Source organism: Monodelphis domestica, chromosome 4 (genome assembly GCF_027887165.1).
Source record: "Monodelphis domestica isolate mMonDom1 chromosome 4, mMonDom1.pri, whole genome shotgun sequence".
NCBI classification, from domain to species: Eukaryota; Metazoa; Chordata; class Mammalia; order Didelphimorphia; family Didelphidae; genus Monodelphis; species Monodelphis domestica.
Genome location: NC_077230.1, coordinates 243,468,557 through 243,488,779, shown reverse-complemented (window position 1 = coordinate 243,488,779; position 20,223 = coordinate 243,468,557). Strand labels below are relative to the sequence as shown.

The 20,223-nt window shown below is 38.7% G+C and overlaps 1 protein-coding gene and 1 long non-coding RNA gene across 3 annotated transcripts in view; one reads left to right on the top strand and one right to left on the bottom strand.

Moving 5' to 3' along the window:
• Positions 1-20,223, bottom strand: part of ARHGAP20 (Rho GTPase activating protein 20) — a 160,896-nt gene that overhangs the window by 84,083 nt on the left and 56,590 nt on the right. The gene's annotated exons all lie outside the window — the stretch shown is intronic.
• LOC103096505 (uncharacterized) lies at positions 9,901-17,912 on the top strand. Its single transcript, XR_001630126.2, has 3 exons — positions 9,901-9,986; positions 17,399-17,556; positions 17,665-17,912. It is a non-coding gene; the product is annotated as an uncharacterized LOC103096505 (long non-coding RNA).

The window sequence follows — 20,223 nt, the reverse complement described above, 5'->3', positions numbered from 1 at the left end:
CCAGTACCAGAGTAGCAGCTCCACAGTAGAGTAACAGCTCTGCTGTAGAGTAGCAGCTCCGTGTGTCCACTCTAGAGTGGGAGCTTCCTTGCTCAGTGGATTAGAGTTGGCATATTTATTAGGATCTGGGCACTGGTCACCTCTCATTCCAGAGAAATCTTCACCTCTCCAGAAAACCCTGGAAAATGGGCATGGCAAAATTCAGGTGGAAGTGAATTTGGGGGTTTGATATCTATGTCTTAGGGAATAAGGAATATGCACAGGTTTAGGAGATTCTTCTGAAATGTCAGAGATCCCAAGGCACAGGTCCCTTGTTCCCCATTGTCCACCTTGTCATCATTTGTCAATGTGGAAGAGGACTTGCTGCCCTTCTAGAATGAGAATATGGCTGGGGCACGGTAGTACATTGGAGGTCCACTGTAGGTTAATTTAATTATATCTTATAGTTCTGAATTAAAGTAAATACAGAACAATATGAGAAATTAATAAAACAGATTAGGCACAAAGCTGATGTCCAATATAGAATATTACAGATTCAGTATAGAATGGGTAACTGAACAATCTGCCATTTATGCTTAACTAATACTGAAAATACAGGTTTTGCAGTTGATATTTAACCAGTGATAACTGGTGAGAAATATAAGATTTAGAGTAGGAAGGTTTTGTTTCTATTACCACCCCTCACTGCCTGCTGTCTTTCTCCATCAATTTGAACACAGGACCTCCTGACTCTAGGGCTGACAATCCACTGTGGCACCTAGCTGCCCCTGCGCCTATTGTTGTAATTATCCTCTGTGTAACTGGAAATCTTGTGCCTTTGAACTACATTTCCCAGGAGTCTACTGACTTCCTGTTTTCATGTGCTGATGTAGACAGGAGATAAATTGGGTGGTCTTCCATGGCTAGCTCTCTTTCCTTGCTGGGTCTGGACATTGGTGGAACAGGCTGTTTGAGCAGGTAGATTAGCCATGGGCATGTGGTTTTATTTTGTTACTTCTAGTGATTATTAATAAATCTTATAAAATAAAATATTTGAAGTTATTTGTATAATAATTTTAATTTTTACACTTCAGCATCCATGTTAGTCAAGAAAGAAAGAACAAATGCTCTCATTTTAGAGATAAGGAATCAAAGGCTCAGAATGTCTCTAGTCAACTAATAATGCCACAAACAAAATCCATGGAGGGGGGGTGTTCCACCCTGGGATGGGCCCCTGTCACCTCACTCCTGGACTATTACAATAGCTTTCTGATTGGTTTCCCTGCTTGGTGGCTTTCTCCACTCTAGTTCATTCTCTACTCAGGTGCCAAAGTGATCTCCACTGAAGTGCTGGCCTGACCATGCTATACCACTCCCATCCTCAATAAACTCCATGTCATTTACTATTACTTTCACAATCAACTAGAAAATCCTTTCTTAGGCTTTTAAAACCTTTCATAATCTAGCATTTATATAGCATCTTAAAGTTTGCAAAGTGCTTTACAAAAATTATTTCACTTGGTTCTCATAACAATTTAAAAAAAGAAACCCTTACCTACCATCCATCTTAGAATTAATAGGGTTAAGTGACTTGCCTAGGGTCACACAACACATAGCTAGAAAATATTTCAGGCCAGATTTTAACCCAGGACCTCCTGTCTTTGGGCCTGGCTTTCAATCCACTGAGCCACCCAGCTGACCCCTCTCATAATAATTTTGGTAGAAAGGTTCTATTATTATCCCCATTTTAGAGATGAGGAAATTGAGACAAACAGAGGAGGTTAAATGACTTGCCCAGCTCGGGTCACACAGTCATTACCTTTAGTTGTCTCTTCACAACCTGGTCCCATCCAACCTTTTACTAGCTTTCTCATGCCTGGAACACTCTCTTCCCTCCTCATCTTTACTAGCTTTCTTCAAAACACAGCTCAAATGTCACTTTCTGCAGAAGGTCTTCCCCTGTCTCATTCTACTCTCTGCTCCTCCACCCATGCATCTCTCTCTCTCTCTCTCTCTCTCTCTCTCTCTTTCTCTCTCTCTCTCTCTCTCTCTTTCTCTCTCTCTCTCTCCTATATTATTTTCCCCATTAGAATGTAAAGATTTTGAGGAAAGGGCTCACATTTTTGCCTTCCTTTGTATCTGCCAGTACTTGGCACATAGTAGGCACTTAATAAAGGCTTGCCGATGATAAAGACAATCAGAATTATACTAATCAACCTAAATCCAACTTTATATGGGGATATGGATGCTGGGTACATAAAACAATCTCACATCATACTAGAATATTTAAAAGCTGCTTTCTACAGGATTAATACAGAAGACACAATTACCTAGAACCCACAGCTAACCTGGAAACAATGGCTTCTGTGGAGGCAGGGGGCTGGCCGGTTAATCTATAAAGTATAAGAAATTTCAGAAGATATAAATGATTGAAGGGGGACCACCCTGACAGTTCCTGGCCCAGCCACCATACTTGCTTTGCATCTTAAAACAAATAAACAAACATCAAAAGCAGAAGAAAAAAAAAAAGCAAATGAATCTGTACAGATGGCCAAACTGGGCTAGATTTGAGCTTGGTTTGGGAGAGGGCTGCTGAGCTAGAAAAATCTCCACAGCAGGTGCTGAGAGGATCAGAAGTTGAATACCACCAGCCCCAAGACAGCAAATAGCTACCAACAGATTAATTTTCAATATCCATATTTAGCCTCATAAACTTTGACCCTTATTCCTCTCCATGAGGCAAAGCACGGGATAAGAGAGAGACTCAAACAACATAGTTTATTCTACTGCTTAGGGGCCAAAAACAATTTCAAAGCTTAAATATCTGCAGCCCGTTGTGGTAGTGATTACTCTGAGATGCTGATCCCAATTTCCTACACCAGGGAGATAAGTCCCAAGAGGGTAGAAGAAAATCAGGTTTGGGAAAGGTAGGTAGGGATGCTCTCAACCACTTACCAGAAGTAATGTGTTCACCCCCAGCTAGTCTCTGAGGCAACCCCTTCCCCTCAAAGGGACTCTTCTGTAGTTGTAGGATGACCAAACAGACATAGCTCATGGGGAGTTTGTGTGGGACTGTGGTTAGGGACTATGAGGAAGGGGAAGTAAAGGAGAAGGGCTTAGCTAGAATTAAGACCTTTTTTGCCCAGTGCCCTCAGTTTAATTAGGGTCCATGCTTAGGAGCCTCCACAGGCAGCAATGTGGCAGCTCTTTTGTTATTATTTAGAGCTGGGGCTCTTAACCATTTTAGTGTCATGATTTCCTCAGGCAGTCTAGTGAAGCCTATTGATTTCTCAGAATAAGGAAATGGGGTACAGTTAGCTGGTGAAATGGATAGAGACCTGGGCCTGGAGTCAGGAAGACCTGAATTCAAATCTGTCACTTAGCCTTATTTGACTCAGTTTCCTCCTCTAGAAAAAGAGTTGGAGAAGAAATTGCCAAACCACTCCAGTATTTTTGCAAAGGAAACCCCAGATAGGGTCACAAGGAATGGAACATAGCAGAGCAACAACAAAAGGCATGAAGTAAAATACATATGATTACCCAAAGGAAACCAGTTATATTGAAATGAAATACATTTATCACTATTAAAAAATAAACAGTCCATAGGCTCCAAGTTAAACAGCCCAAGTTAGAGTCACATATTAGAAAAAGAAGGATTTCAAGTGGTTTTTAGTCAATTAATAAATGTTAATTAAGCTCCTACTATGTGTCAGATGATGTACTAAGAGCTGAGTATACAAAAAAAGGCAAGATAGTTCGTGCTCTCAAGGAGCTCATGGAGAGACAACACGTAAACAACTACATTGCTATTCACTGTCTCTCTCTGTTCTTGTCTCTTTTTCTGTCTCTCTCTCATTCCAATCAAGTTGAAGAATTCTGTGGATGCTACCCCTACCTCCATGGTCAACATGCCAACCAAATAGAAGACTAACTCCTTAACCTGTTTCTCAAAGCCCTCCACAACCTGGCTCCAAATCGTGTCTGACTCTTCATGATCCTAATTGGAGTTTTCTTGGTAAGAAGTCTCATCGATGTGCAGATCCATGATCCACGGCACAGTCAGAGAGATTCTAATATCCTTACAGTCTTTAATAAAACAACTCTTTAATAGAAGCACTTTTTTCTTGACATAAGGAGAATTTGCCTTTGAAATATCACTCTGTTCATTTTGTTCATGACTTGTGATGTTATCATTGTAGGGTAAGTTTTCAGATATGGAAATCCCCTCCTCAGGGTCACATACTTAATTTAGGGTGAATCTTAAACCTGTCTAAGATACTTACTAGCTGTGTGACCCTATGCAAGTCACTTAATCTTTCTGCACTAAGTTTATCTATAAAATGAATGGATTGAACACAATGACACAAGGGACGATGGAGCTCTTAGTCTATGATCTGACAATCCTGTATGCCAAAGGTGGGGACTTGAGCCTTGGTCTTGTCCTCCAAGGCTCCCTCTTTTTACCTATTCTAACAAGCTCCTTCTCACTATCATCGCTCATTAACCTAGTTTTTGTAAGAAGTCCCATTGATATGCAGACAAAGGCAAGAACAATAAATTACTTAATGCTCTTCAGGACTTTCCAGAATGATGGTACACTGGTCATTAATTACAATGGTAAAAAGCTCCTTCTCAACTTGCAGTTATAACGGGGTTTCCAGATAATAGATCTCCTTTAACTTACAAGGTTGGTGTTCTCTTAAATAAGGAAGAAACCTCATTAGAGGCACATTGTAATCTCTTCCTTTTCTAGGGCTGCCAAATAGTAGCCTTCAATTGACACCTTTCCTTCCTTACCATCCAATTACTTCTCAACCTTTGGCAGTCTGGCTTCTGTCATCTCATTACCACTTAACTTAAAATTTCTCCAAATCTCACTGATAATTCATTTCTAACCCTAAATTCGTTTCTAACCCTAACTTCTAACCCTAAATTTATTTTTAAGTGAGATGAAAAGATCAATGGAGTCAGATGACCTGGGTTCAAATACTTACTACTTAGGTGTGACCTTGGACAAGTCATTTAACCCATGTGACTCAGTTTCCTTATTTATAAAATTAGAGAGTTGGACCAAAGTATACTCAAAACCCCCCTTTTAGCTCTTTTAAACATCAGATCTCTTTTTAGTCTCTAGAAACTGAAACTATTTTTTGACCAGCCCCTGGTCTCAGGAAATTTCTTCCTTTGATTTCCAAGATATTTTCTAACCTCTGCTCCAACTCTTTCTGGTTCCTCTTCCTTCTCCCACTCCCTTCAAGGCCCACTTCTCCAAAAAGCTCATTTTTTTTGCTTTATTTTCTTTTTCTATTTTTCTCTGTCAGTGGCTCATTTGTTCCCATGGCTTTAATTTAAACTTCTATGTGAATGACTCCCAGATTTCCATCTACAGCCCAGATTTCTCTGGAGCTACAAACTTTTCTAATTGCCTGATAGAAAGCTCCAAGTGGACTATCTCAATTAAACTTTTCCCTCCCTATCTCACCTGTCCCCCCAAAAGGCTTACTTCCCTGCCTTCCTGTTCTGTCACCATTCATACAAAACCTTGAAATTATCTCTGAAACTTTTCTGTCTGTCTCTGTCCCTCTCTCTTCCAATCAGTTGAAGAATTCTGTTGATTCTACCCCTACAATCTCTCGCTCTTATTTGTATTCTCTGCTTTCCATTCTCATTTGCCACCATCCTAGCTCAGACTCTGATAAATTTATGTCTGTAATATTGAAACCAGCTTCCATTTTGATCTCTATGCCTTCTGTCTCTCCTCTCCCCAATCTTTCCCTTTGCTGCTCGGGTAATCTTTAAATCACCCTGAGCCCCCAAACTTCCATGGTCTCATTGCCAACCAAAAAGATTAACTCTTTAACCTGTTTCTCAAAGCTCTTCACAATCTGAGCCCAAGCAACCTTTTCAGACTTATCTCACCTAACTCCTAGACCAGCATTGGCAAACCTTTTAGAGACCTCATGCCCAAATCGCACCTTCATGCCATCTGTGAGCCCCCTTCATTATCCCAGAGACTGGAAGTGTTCACATTTATCAAGACAAATAAAAACAAAAAACCCTGCAAAAATACCAATATCAGCCACAGTGGCCTACTCAATGCACCCCCAAAATGTCTTGAGCTTTATAATTTCCTTCATTAATGATGTACCTTTAACTTGGAAAAACCTTTCCTAACTTACTCAATCCCAACACTCATAGGGGTGTTTAGACTTGCCCGGGGTCATACAACCAGTAAGTATCTGAAGTTGGATTTGAAATCAGATCTGACTTGGAATCCACCAGGACCATGCTGCCTCTCCAAGTCCCTTCTCTCCCTTTTGAAATCTCATTTATTGATCAAGATGCAATCATAATACTTACTTAAAGGAGCCTTCTCATCCCCTTAGCTACAAGTAATCTCTTCTTTTTTGGATCTCATAGCACAATTTTAGCTTTTGTTCTTATGCTTTGTCTTCCTTTGCAGTTATCTATGTATACATATCTTCTTCATGAAATAGGCCACTGACATGTCTTCTATATATTTCCCCAAATGCCTTATACCTAGCATGTCCCTAATAAAATATTTGTTGAATGAATATCAGAATAAAGTAAAAAGCAAATCAGATGCAATAAATGGCTAAACGTACTGTTTAGCTCCTACATCATTATATAATTTCAAGAGAATTTTCCAAAGGGGAAAGGAAACGTTTGCATCCTGATTCCTAATACATATGGTAAAGATGTCATAAATGCTATATGATAATGATAGTAGCCTGAGTTAAGTTTAAATGGCACTTCCTTTCTAAAGTTTTATTTTCATATGTCTATTTAGAAAATCTGTTCTAATCTAAGGGAAGTATTAGATTTTTATTTTTCTTCATTGATTCTAAGACAGACAGAAAGAGTTTTAAAAATAAAAACAATGTATTTATGTTTATATCTTGTACTTGAAACTTGCAAAGCATATATCTCTATACATTACTTCTGTAAAAGCCTTACTATCCAGTGAGATATGTAGGTCAAATATTTTTTTAAATGAAGCAATTCGAACTGAATATAAAGCTGTGAACTTTTTTTTTTCCAACACTAATTTATCGAATGACATGCCTTCATAGAATTTCATGCCACAATTAACAACAACAAAAACAATAAGGCTTTTTAAATTAATGTGCTATCTAGTGCAGGGAAGGGGTTAGGGAAGGGGCTGCCTTATTTTAAGTGACTGATTAGTCAATCAGATAAATTAATTACTAAACTAAATTAATTAATTAAAAATTAAGTGCTTAGATTATGTGTAATGTAATGGTAAAGGGCTGGGGAGTCACAAAGTATTCATTTTTGTAGCCCTCCCTCCCCTTGCCAAATATTTAATATAGGGTGTCCCCAAAAGTCTTAGTGTGGTTGCGGGTTCAATAGTAGTTTGAGTTTTACAAAGTGCTTCCCTTCTTCCCTTGAAACAATACTAATGCAAATATCACATACATTTTACAGAGAGGGAAACTGAGCTTCAGAGGAATGAAGTCACTACTCCATAATCACTCAGCTGCCAAGTGGCAGGCCTCCAAGCATAACAAGGAATATCTTACAGCTCTTCTCAGAGGAAGCTAAGAATGAGTTAAAAAGAAGAAAACATCCATGCTGCACTCAGAGTAAAAAATAAACATTTCAGCACTCACATAGTTTTAAAATCTTTCATCCAAGGAGACACAAACACACAAACAACCTTTGTTTTTTTTTTGTTTTTCTTTTTTTGCCTACAGCCCTAATCAGGGTTTCCTAGTAAAAAAAAGATTTCTCAATTATGTGTGTCTCAAAATGTTTATTTTTATTCTGAGTGCAATGTAGATGTGTTTATTTTGGTTTATTAGAATATAGAAATCAGAGAAAAAGATTATAACCTTCTAACTTAGCATCTTAATATCACATGATTTAAGAAACCCCAAGTTATAATTAACAGTCTTAAAATGATGTTCCAAATACAAGGAGATTGAGAATTAACTTTGCCCCACTTTATATTGCATTTTAAATGAAATATTTTATTTCAATTCAGTTCAAAAAGCAAGGTCAATTTTATTTGGTTAGTGGGGGGATGGAGAATGGGAGGTATAGTTTTAGGATCCTCACACTTTTAAAATGAAATTTAAATAAGAAAGGGCAGCTAGGTGGCTCAGTGGATAGAGAGACCGCTTAGAGACAGGAGAACCTGGGTTCAAATCTGACCTTAGATACTTTTTAGCTGCTTGACCTGGGAAAGCAACTTAACTCCAGTTGTCTAGCCCTTACCACCCTTCTGCCTTAGAACTGATACCTAGTATTGATTCTAAAACAGACAGTAAGGGTTTAAAAAAAATCCAAATGAGAAAGTAAGTATCTTCACTGGACTTCATGACCTCCAAGATCCCTTTCAGTTCTAAATCTATGATCTTATGATGTGTTTATGCAGCATCCCCAAGGTTCAAACTCCAACTTCATGGACAATCTCCTCCAGGGATAGCTGGGTAGGAGCTATTGTCTCCTTTTAAGTGCCTGCCTAGTCAGTCAGGTATTTATCAAGAACCCACGAAGTGTTCAGAGAATGCTCATGTCCCTGGAGTCCAGGGATGGACTAGCAGAGGCCACAAAGTTTTCATTGTTCTTATCACCTACAAATCCTTGGTACAATCTGGGCAAATAGTGAGCACTTAATAAATACATGGTGTACCAAAAGTCTTAGTGCAATTTTGAGCTTTAATAGTTAAAACAACAACAACTATACTAAAACTTTTAGATAAACTCTGTATTTGGTTTGTTGATTGGAATATCCTCAAGAAAGTCAAATTTTTAATTCCATCAAAATGACTAGAATTATAATATTGCAGATCTAGAAAATAAATTAAAGAAAATGCTAAATCACAGCGGGCAATTAGAAGAGTCCATAACAACAAAGGAATTCCCACTATTCACGGAAAAACTTACATGAAATTATGAAGAGTGAAATGAGCAGAACCAAGAGAACATTATATATAGCAAGAGAAATATTGTTTGCAACATCATTTGTGTATGTCTACCTCCAGACAAGGAATGGATAAATAGAAATAAGACAGACATAGTTTTATATATACATACATCTTTTTGTCAAATGATGCCTTCTCTAATTGGGGAAGGAGGAAGGAAGTTAACTGGGTGTTTTAATGTAACAAACAAATTTAAACTACTCTCCCTCTGCCTCTCCCTCCCTCTCTCTCTCTCTCCCTCTCTCTCTCTCTCTCTCTCTCTCTGTCTCTGTCTCTCTCTGTGTCTCTGTCTCTCTGTCTCATACACACATGCACACATACCTGATGAGTGATCAGTCAGAGTCTGCTTAAATATAGCCAAGGAGAAGAAGCTCACTACCTCTCCTAAAGCACACATTCTACTTTTGGACAGTGTAATAGCTGTAAAAATTTGTTCTTTTTTGCCAACTGCAGCCAGTGCCTTAAGACAAAGAAAGAAGAAACTCCTAAAGCAGCCTTGGTGACGACATGGCATGCTTGCAGGGCTGGCACTCGGGGAGCTTCTCTGTTTCCCCTCTTCCCAGCACATGAGGATATTTTTTTTGCATTCTCTGCCCCTCTGTCCAGCCTCTCAAAACAAGCACTTTCTCCCCTCAGCTCTCTCCTATAATGTGGGACTCACAGACAGCTTGAATCTGCCCTCTGGGCACTCAAACTCAAAAAATGTTCACCAAAGCTGCCCTAGAGAAAGATCCTAGTGCCACTCTGACCCCCCTCCCCCCAAGGGTCTCTCTCCTTTAGAAATGGCCAAACCAAAAGCCATTTCCTCAAGCCTACCCAAGCCAAGGCCAGGTGAAAAATGTCAACCTGTAAATTAACAGGATTTCTTTAGTTCAAGTTACCTGCCCATATCCGTGTCTTTAAATACCAATCACCTGCCTAGTATAAAGATGGACTTCCTGGAACCCCAATGAGGCATTTCACTGAGGCCAGCCCAGCTGACTCCTTCAAGAGTAACCATCCAAGTCCTCTGCCTCTCTTCCATGCCTCTGACAAGTAAGCCCCGTTATCATCACATATACTTTTTAACTCTGACCCATGTTATTGTTCAGTCATTCAGTTATGTCGATTTCTCCTGGCCCTATTTGATGTTTTCTGGGTAAGACACTGGAATGATTTGCTATTTCCTTTTTAAGCTAATTTTACAAGATGAAGCAAACAGAAGCTAGGCCATAAACTGCCCAGGGTCACAGACCTAGTAAGAATCTAAGGCTGGTTTTGACCTCAGATCTTCCTGACTCTACACTCAGTACTTTAAGCACTAGGCCACCTAAGTTGCTTGCCAGCTTCCTCACTGAGCTGTATTCAAGAGCTGTAACTTCTTAAAAAGCTGGTCTGGTCTGATTGCTCTCTTATACTAGGGACAGATCTTAAGACGAACAACCAGGGGGCAGCTGGGTAGCTCAGTGGATTGAGAGCCAGGCCTAGAGATGGGAGGTCCCAAGTTCAAATCTGGCCTCAGACACTTCCCAGCTGTGTGACCCTGGGCAAGTCACTTCACCCCCATTGCCTAGCCCTTACTTCTCTTCTGCCTTGGAACCAATACACAGAATTAATTCTACAATGGAAGATAAGGATTAAAAAAAAAAAAAGATGACCAGTCTAATTGTTTTTCCATGGGACAGATCTTTAAATACAGAGTGTCCCAGAAATTTTAAACAGCTTACAATTAGACCAAGACTTTTAGGCTATCCTGCATCTGAATCCAGCTATCATGCTTCCCACTCCAGTCTAATTTTCTCCAGGTTAAATATGCCCGATACTTTCAGCTGATGTAGTTCACCATTCTGGCTGCTTTTCTCTGCCTATTCCCCAGCTATTCCTTGTTCTTGTTTAACTGGTGGTATCCAGAGCAGAAGATAATGCTCTAGATGAAGCCTGATGAGGGCAAAGTATAGGGACCATCACCTGCACCAAGAGCCTTCTTAGCTACCTGCTCATTCTTGAAGCTTGTAGTCCCCTAAGCCCCACCAGATCCTTTAAAAATTATTTATTTATTTATTTTTAAGATTAAGGCTATTTTCCCAAGTTTCCATGATTTATTTTCTTTCCCTCCCCTCTTCCCTCCCCCCCTCCCAGAGTCGACAAGCAATTCCACCTACCAGATCCTTTTTGGAACAACTGTTGGCTAGCTATAATTCTTTTCCTTGTGATACTGATTTTTTTATACCTAAATGTAAAACCTAACATATATCCCTCATAAATTTTATCATCTTCCTAGTGCTCCAGCCTGTTGGGATCCTTTTGGATCCAGCTTTAGCTATCCTGTCCAGCTTTATATTAGTAAATTTGGTGAGCATGCTATCTATTCTTTTATCTAAGATAGCATTAAAAAGAAAAAGAAAAAGAAAATGTTTAGTAGCAGAAAGCTAAACCGAGATCCCTGAGATACTTCCTAGGAGACTTTTTGCCTTCTTGAGGAATAATAATTTACTCTTTGAGTTTGAGCCTTCAGAGGAAGCTAGGTGTCAGTGGAAAGAGTGACAGATTTGGAGTCAGGAGGATATGGGTTCAAAACTGGTCTCAGACACTTTCTAACTATGTGACTCTGGGCAAGGCAGTTAACCCTACTTGCCTGGCCTTTGCCTTTTTGTCTTAGAGTTGTTACTAAGACAGAAAATAAAAGTGTTTTGTTTTCTTTTAAATAAAGAAATTGAGCTTTCTCTGACAAATCTGACAACAATTTGTAGATATTAATGTCAGCCAACATACCCAAAAGGAAACTGAGAATCATAAAATTGAAAATGACCAAAGGTGACACAATGACTCAGTGGTAGAAGTAGGGTGAGGGTTGATTTCTAGGCCACTGTTCTTTGTGTCACACAATTTCAGTAAAAAACCAGAGGCTAGGACAAAAGGGAGACTATAGGGTAAAAGAGAACAGGATTGTTTATAAGAAGGACTCCACAATCATATGTTTCTCAAATGAAATATTGCTATGGATTTGTCTCACCCTAGGGGCTTTTTCCACTCCACTCTCTGTCAGTTTTACTGCCACCTATTTGACAAAGTCCTGGCTTTGATATTAAATCATTCCCTGGGTGACCTTGAATGAGTCAGGTTTTACACCTTTGGGTCTAAATTTTCTCAGCTGTCATAAAAGAAAGTTGGACTAGATCAGTGTCTCCTAATCTGGGATCCGTAAACTTGTTTGTTTTAATGTTCTGATAACTACACTTTGACACAACTCGATTCCTTTGTAATGCCATGTATTGTTTTTATTCATTTAAAGACATTATTCTGAAAAGAGTTGACAAGTTTGACCAGACTGCCAAAGTCTATGATATAGAAAAAGGTTAAAAACAGCTGGACTAGGGACATCTAGGTGACACAGTGAATACATGACCAGGCCTGGAGTTGGCAGACCTTGGGTGCACATATGGCCTCAGACAACTATGTGACCCTGGGCAAGTTACTTAACTCCATTTCCCAGCCTTTGCCCTTCTGCCTTAGAGCTTTAGTAGGTAGAAAGTAAGGGTTTATCAAAACAAAACAAAACAAAAACAAAACAGATGGATTAAATGAATCCTGTTGAAAGGTCAAAGAGAAGTATACTTGGAGAACACTTGCACTGGACCAAGAAGCAATGCTTGACTATATCAAGGTAGTCTATTTCACCTCTGAGCATCTCCAACTATCAGAAAAATTTTCCTTATATCTAGATTAAATCTACTTCAATATATGTTCCATCTATTGTTTCTAATTCTATCTTCTAGGGCCCAAGTCTCCTTCCACCCCCCCTTCCCCCCCCTCCACTCAGTCCTTCCCCAAGTCCTCCATCTAATCCTTCTTTCTCAAATATTTGAGAACAGCTATCATATTCCCTCCAGGCTAAACATACCCATTTATTTCAACCTACCTTCATAAAATGTAACCTCAAGTCCTTTCATCAGTCTGTTTGCTCTCTATATGCTCTAAAATTGGCCAAAGTTCTTTCTAAAACACAGTGCCCCGAATTAAATAAGGCCAGTTCTCAAAGGGATTCTTCACAACAGGCTAACATAACTCCCTGCCTATCTGGCATAACCAAAGCTGAGACTTCAAGTACTATTCGTTTTCCTTTTTTAAAAAACCCTGACCCTTTGCCTTAATACTGATTCTAGGACAGAAGAGTGGCAAGAGCTAGGCAATTGAAGTTATATACCTTGCCCAGATTCATCTAGCTAGGAGGTGTCTGGTGTCAAATCTGAATACACATCCTCCTGACTCCAAGCCTGACGCTCTATCCACTGTGCTACCTAGCTGCCCAACTTCAAGTACTTTTCAAAGAGTTTCCAATATCTGAGATGTGGTGTCTCTGATCAGAGCAAGATATAGTAAGGGTATCACTCTCTAGACTAGGACTATATCCTTCATAATATCACAAGATATCACATTAGGGTGTTTGGAACAACCTTTGACGCTAGTGATATACTGAGTTTGTACCTTCAGATGCTAACAATCTGATCGACATTGAGAGTTTAATATATCAGTTTTGATTCATCCAAAGCATACTTCAAACCTCAGTCTAGATAACAACTAAAGAGCAAAGACATAGTACCATGTAAGGGAAAATTTCTGGATTTAAGATCTAAGATTTAATATTTAAGCTCTCAGAAGAGCTAGGTCCAAGCCCTGTTCCATCTCACTACTTGGGTAAACCCGGATGAATCTAACCTCTGAGTTTCTTCATTGGTAAAATGAGATGTTTGGGCTAGATGGACATTGAGGTTTCTTGTAGATCTGTAATGTCCCTTCCAGCTCTAAAATTCTATGCTCTAGGATCAAAGAATCATACCAATTTATTTTATATTTCATTGATGAAATCTGTACTTTTCCTTATTAGGAAGTGGTTGTAAAATACAGGTATCCTTTCTACATCGTGACTTTCCCCACGGTGGTTTTGATACATTGGGGGTTGGCATAAGAAATTAAATAGGAACGGGGTGGGGGTGGTAATTTTATGTTTGTTGTCATGTAAAACACACTTCCATATTGGTCATTGTTGTAAGAGCAAACTCATATATACCCCAAACCCCAAAATAAAACCATAAATATACTGATGTGAAAGATACTTCCAACAGTTTTCTCTGGAGGTGAATAGCATTCCCTGTCATCAGTCCTTCAGGATTGTCTCAGATCATTGAATTGCTGAGAGTAGCTAAGTTTTCACAGATAATCATCAAACAACATTGCTGTTGTGTAAAATATTCTCCTAGTTCTGCTTATTTCCCTCTGTATCTGTTCCTGCAAATCTTTCTAGTTTTTTCTTGCTTATCATTTCTTATAGCACAATATTATTTCACCACCAATTTGTTTGGTGACTCTCTAGTTGATGGGCATCTTGGGGAGTTTTGCAGATGTCACAGACATTTTATGAATAAAAATTAATCTTTTCTCTCTTGAATAATAAATGCTTATAAATCTAGTAATAGGTCGATTATTTTTTTATAGCAGACAACATATGAAGGCCACCAGATGACATGGGGAAAAGTTTAGAAACTCAGAAAGGCATAAATATATACATATATAGTATTATATAATAAACATATTTTACCTTTTAATACCATAAATAGGCACAATTTCTTTTTTAAAGTAAAAAAATAGGTAAAAAAGTTAAAATTTAGCAAAAGGAATGTGAAAACCAACAGATGTCACACAAAGGCTAAAACTATTAACACGGACCCACATATAACCTCTGATCAAATACTTAACTCAAATTTTACAATACATGGCACTGTAAACACTCCATGAAAAAAAATCAGACTTCTCTGGTATGAAGGAAGAGCTAAAAAATTTTTATTCAGATTTTCCAGATCAAGGTGGGAGAGGAGGAGAGGTGGGGAGGCCCCACACCCCTAACTGCTACAATATGGAAGGGATACTTGCATTTGTTTGTGTTTTATATTGTATTTAAAATTGTAAAGGAATAATAACATACAGCCTTTCTATTAAATCAGTATGCCATAGGAACTTACTTTCTCATTTCTGGTAAACTAAATCAAAGTAATTTCCATCAAAGGATCACACAATAAGCATTTATTCATCACCTTCTATGTGCCAGGCACTGTCTTAGATGCTGGGGAATACCACTATAAAAATAAAAACTGAGAACCTTCAAAGGCTGACTCTTATTTATTTTTTTCTCTCTGAATATTAGAATGTCAACAATAGCTAAGTTTCTAAAAGTAATGACGGTAAGATTTACAAAACTCACTGTTCCAAACTTGTCATTTTGTTCCCAAGCTTTGACTTGTATAAATTGCAACAGTCTATTTTCACATGCATTGTGAAGCCAAGTGGAACCCATTGGAGAATAATACTCATTCAAAGTAATTTATCACAAAACCCAAATGATCTATGGCTTTATTGAACTCCCACTATAAAAATCAAATGGTGATGTCAACAACTCCCAAAAGTCTTCTTAAGGGAGCCTAAAAGTCACCTGTATTTCAAACATTCAGGTAAAAATGAGGAAGATATGGCTACCCAACTGTTGCCATGAAAGACATCTGGGAATGTTGCCAAGCTGTAAGCTCAATGACTCAGTCCCTAAAAAGGCAGACAAAAAAGTTAATGTGATCAGTGTTGCTAAGAGAGGCCTGGAATTCCAGAATAGAAATCCCCTGTGTTGTGTTCTGAGGTGTATTTCAGACGTACGTTTCAGAAAGTTCCCATTTTGAGATGGGTGACCAGGATGGAGAGAAGACTAAAAACCATTCAGCCTTCAGTGGAAGGAGGACCCTTTGTATGAGGAGAACACTTAAGGGGCACATGATCTCTGAGCAAGTATTTGAAGGGCCATTCTGTAGAAGAAGGATTACATGGGCTCTCCTTGACTCCAAAGAGCTCAAGGAGGAGCAAAGGGTAAAGTAGAAGGGAAGCAAATTCAGGTTCCATGTAAGGAAAATGTGCCTCAAAAAAATAATTTTTTTTCTCAGCCTTTGAGGCATATGACAGCACAGTAGAGAGAGTTTGGGTTTTCCTAGCTCCAACTCTTTGCACTATACCACCAAACTGCCTAGAAAGAAAGGAATCAATCAATAAATAAGATTACATCAAAAAGGCAGAGAAGTGGCTCAATGAAAAGAGAGCCTAGCCTGAAGACAGGAGATCCTGGGTTCAAATTTGATCTCAGACACTTTCTAGCAGTGTGCCCTTGGGCAAGTCACTTAACCCCAATTGCCTAGCTCTTAACTTTCTTCTGCCTTGAAACCAATACTTAGTATCGATTCTAAGATTGAAGGTACAGGTTTAAAAACAAAAGAATTTTCATTTCTTTCTAAGGCAGAAAGTAAGGGTTTTGTACACATGTGTATGTGTACATACACATGTGTATATATATTTGCCATGTATGCTTATTCTATCCCCAAATTAGCTTTACATGTTCTATGGATTAATGAGAAGCCTATAGGCAGCCTGAGTGCACACTGATCCTTATAGAACTTTGGTCCAGGAAATGATCACATATGCATTACTTTCAAAATTACAACATTAACAGAGCAATGAATGATTAGAAAGGATGAACACTAATCTTAGAGTCCAGGGAACTGAGTTTCAATTTTGGATCCTACTAGCTTTGTAACCTTGGGGACAAATCTGTAAAACAGAGATAATAATTGTTAAGACTACTCGTCTCGTAAAATTATTATGAGGACAGCATTTTTAAAGTCTTGAGATGAAAGGATTTAGAACTAGAAGGAGTCTTGGATGACATTTAGTCTGCACCCCCCCCCCCAGCCCCTTTCATTTAATGATGAAGAAACCAAGACTTACTCAGGTTAGGCAATTATCTCAAGCTGAAATAGCTAAATGTCATTATTATTAGCCAAATAAAGAACTACATTTGATGCTGGAGTGCTCAGCAACAGCCAGAAAAAAAGGAAGGAAAAATTCCTGGCCACTAACTAGCTATATGACCTTGGACAAGTCATTTCCCTTTTCTAGTTTTCAGTATCCTCTCCTTCTCCACATTGTCAAGTCTTTTGACTGCAAATCATTAGAAGATAATGAACTGTTGATCATAGTCACTTAAAGACGGATAATAGGGTGTATGTATATTCGTGTATTTTGCTTGATATATAGTTGTTAAAAGGGAAGTCTCTATTGGGAGTATAACTGAGAAGAGATGGAAGGAAGGAGAGGAGGGAAGAAGAGAAGGAGGGAAAAGAAAAAGAAGGAAGGAAGGAAGGAAAGAAGGAAGGAAGGACAGGAGGGAGGAAGGGAAAAAGGGAGGGAGAAGAAAAACTTCAGAAGACAAACAAACTGCACAATTTTGTTACTAACTTATTAAATTAACAATGTCTCTTAAAAAATAAACTATCTAAAAAAAGCCACAGTTTCATACACAATCCTTTTTTTATTCTTTGTGTGTTTGAATGTTTATGTTTTTTTGATGATTAACTTATTAACTACCCTCCTCACAAAAGAAGATAATGAACCAAGGGAAAAGGAAGCAAAGCATTTCCAAGAAGAAAGGGTGACAGAGTTCTTGAACAAATTCTTCCTTCAACAATGAAGCAAATATTTACAAGAATCAAAGAAAAACAGTCTAGTGTGGTGACTAGAATGCCAGACTTAAAGTCAGGTAGGCAAGGATTCAAATCACATTTTCTGACATTTACTAGCATTGTGATTATAAGCAAGTCACTTAGAACTTCTCTGAACTTGGGCAACTCTTTGATTATACTTACAGATGGAGAGTCTTCTGTTCCCTTGCTTTACTGACATAATGAGAATACTCTTATTATAATGAAGAAAAACAAAAGAGATGGATGGTACAGAGGGATTCTGAGAAAAACCTCAGAGAATTATACAAGGGATCCAGAAGCATTTATCAATTACACTTGCTATGTACTAGACGTTGTCTGTCCTTCATTTTTGAAGAGGACCAATGACACTATGAGGTATTATCTTGATGTGTGTGTGTGAAATGGATTTAAATAAGGCAAAGTTTCACAGTGTCAGCCTCACATTCTCTTCTAGAGTCATCAAAGTCCAGTGGCAAAATGAAAGTTAGGATGACTAGGGATGAGCTGGAATGTAGTCAGTGACCATGGCATATTTGTTTCCGCCATCTTCATGTTCACTGAAACAAACTGTTCTCATCTACCTAGTAGGCTGGGGGAAGTGTTCACATGTTTGGAGTAGGCATCCCCCTAATTCATTCATGGGTTTGAGTTCCATTGGTTACCCTCAACTACCAAGGTGATTTTACTGGGCATGGACACTGCACTTGCTACACATTCTTGGAGCCACAGGTGAGAGTTGAACAGTGGTAGGTGGACCCTAAAGGAGGATGATCAGCCCTAAAAACTGTTGGCAATCCCCCATACTAGAGGTGCTAGTCCTTCCTGAACACCCCATAAACCAGAGCTGGGGACACAAAGAAAACTATGAGGACAACAGAAAAATATGATCAAATTCTGAGGCTACTTATGTCTTGGACATAACAAGATATTTGTTAAATGACATGATAGATTGTATAAATGTTAAGTCAAGTAGGGTTTACCACAACTTCAGACCTCTATAAGCAACCACACCTAGATTCTGGTAGGTATGAGGCTGAACTATGCCATCTGGCTGGAAAGAGAGCCTGTCCTTATTAATAATGGTCTCAAGATGAATACATATGGTGGCAACAAGGCTTCCGCATTAAATTAAAAAGAACAATGGGAATGTGAACCAGTTTCATAGAACAGAACTATTTCTGAGGCTTTTCAATAGGGAACAGTATATTTAAAGAACAGCTCCCTAATTAGTAAAGCTCATTTTAAGTCATATCTCTTTCTCACGTCTCTCAGTAAGTGAAAGGTGGGGCATTCAATGTGTGCTGGATCTGAATTATGGTCGAATGGGACATGACCAATTGACAGCAGCCGGTAATATCTCTCAGAGTACAAGACAGACCTCATCACCTTCTTAAGGAACAGATAGGCTCAGTCAAAAAAGGCCCTTGTATGAGTGGCTACTTTTTCCTTCCTAATGCCTGGAAGTTACAGAGTACGCTTTAGGATGAAGCTACTTCTGGGAGAAATGTATAGATGAGGAGGGAAGAAGAAAAATGTCAACACTGCTGGTATACTCCTAAAAGATACAGCCTGAGCAGGTAGGGACTCAAGCAGAAAGAATAGATTTTGTGACTCGATTAACAAGTGTCTATTAATATGTTCAAGAAGGCACTGTGCTAGGTTCTGGCCATAACAGAAAATAGTACCCGTACTTAAAGAGTATATGTTTTCCAGAGGGAGAGAGGTTGCATGTACCCAAATAAGTTAATATAAAATAACCTGAGAAGGGAAAAAGATGATTACAAAGTGGATCAGGAAAGGCTTCCCACTGGAGATGGTGTTAGAACTGGGCCAAGAAGAAGGAAGTCAAAGGTTTTAAAAGTGGTTAAAGAGGTCTTTTGCATTCCTGGCAGGCAGACAAGAATGGAAAGCAAGAGATGGAATGCCAGTTTTAGGAAATAACAAATAGAGGGGAGTAATGTGAAATAAGTTCAGAAAGGGGGGCTGAGACCAGACTATAAAGGGCTTTAAATGACAAACTGAATAGTGAACACTTTACACTGAAAGGAGTTTTTGTTGTTATTCAGTTGTTTCAGTCAGTCATGTTAGACTGTTCCTGACCCCATTTCCCCATTTGGGATTTTCTTTACAAAGTTGCTGGAGTGTTTTACCATCTCTTTTTCCAACTCATTTTCCTGAGACAAACAGGGTTAAGTGACTTGACCAGGGAGACACAACTAGTAAGTTTCTGGGGCCAAATTTGAACTCAGGCAGATGAGTCTTTATCCACTCTGTCCACCATGCCACCTAGTTACTCATACAGGTCTGTGCCTTCTCTGAAATTTATGTTCTTAAGAGAGTTGTCCAGGGAAGTAGAGTTTAAGTGACTTACCCCAATTCACAAAGTCAGTAGGGTTTGAACCCAAGTTTTGCTGGTTTCAAGGATGGTCCTTTACTACATTATACTGCCTCACAGTCTAAGGTATATTATAGCACAAATAAGATTTAGAGCTCTATGGGTACTTCAGAGTCTATAGGTCTTATAGAGCTATAAGTCACCTTAGAGTCCATCACATTTAATTTTTTCACCAGGGGAGTGAAGGTTACAGAGCCTCTTACTGGAACCCAGATCCTCTGACTCCAAAACCAGTGATCTCTCTATACTACCTCCCTTCACGATTAGGTATTACAAAGTCTAATGTAGTATTTGAAGTAATTTTTACAAGTAATCTACTTATAAATAT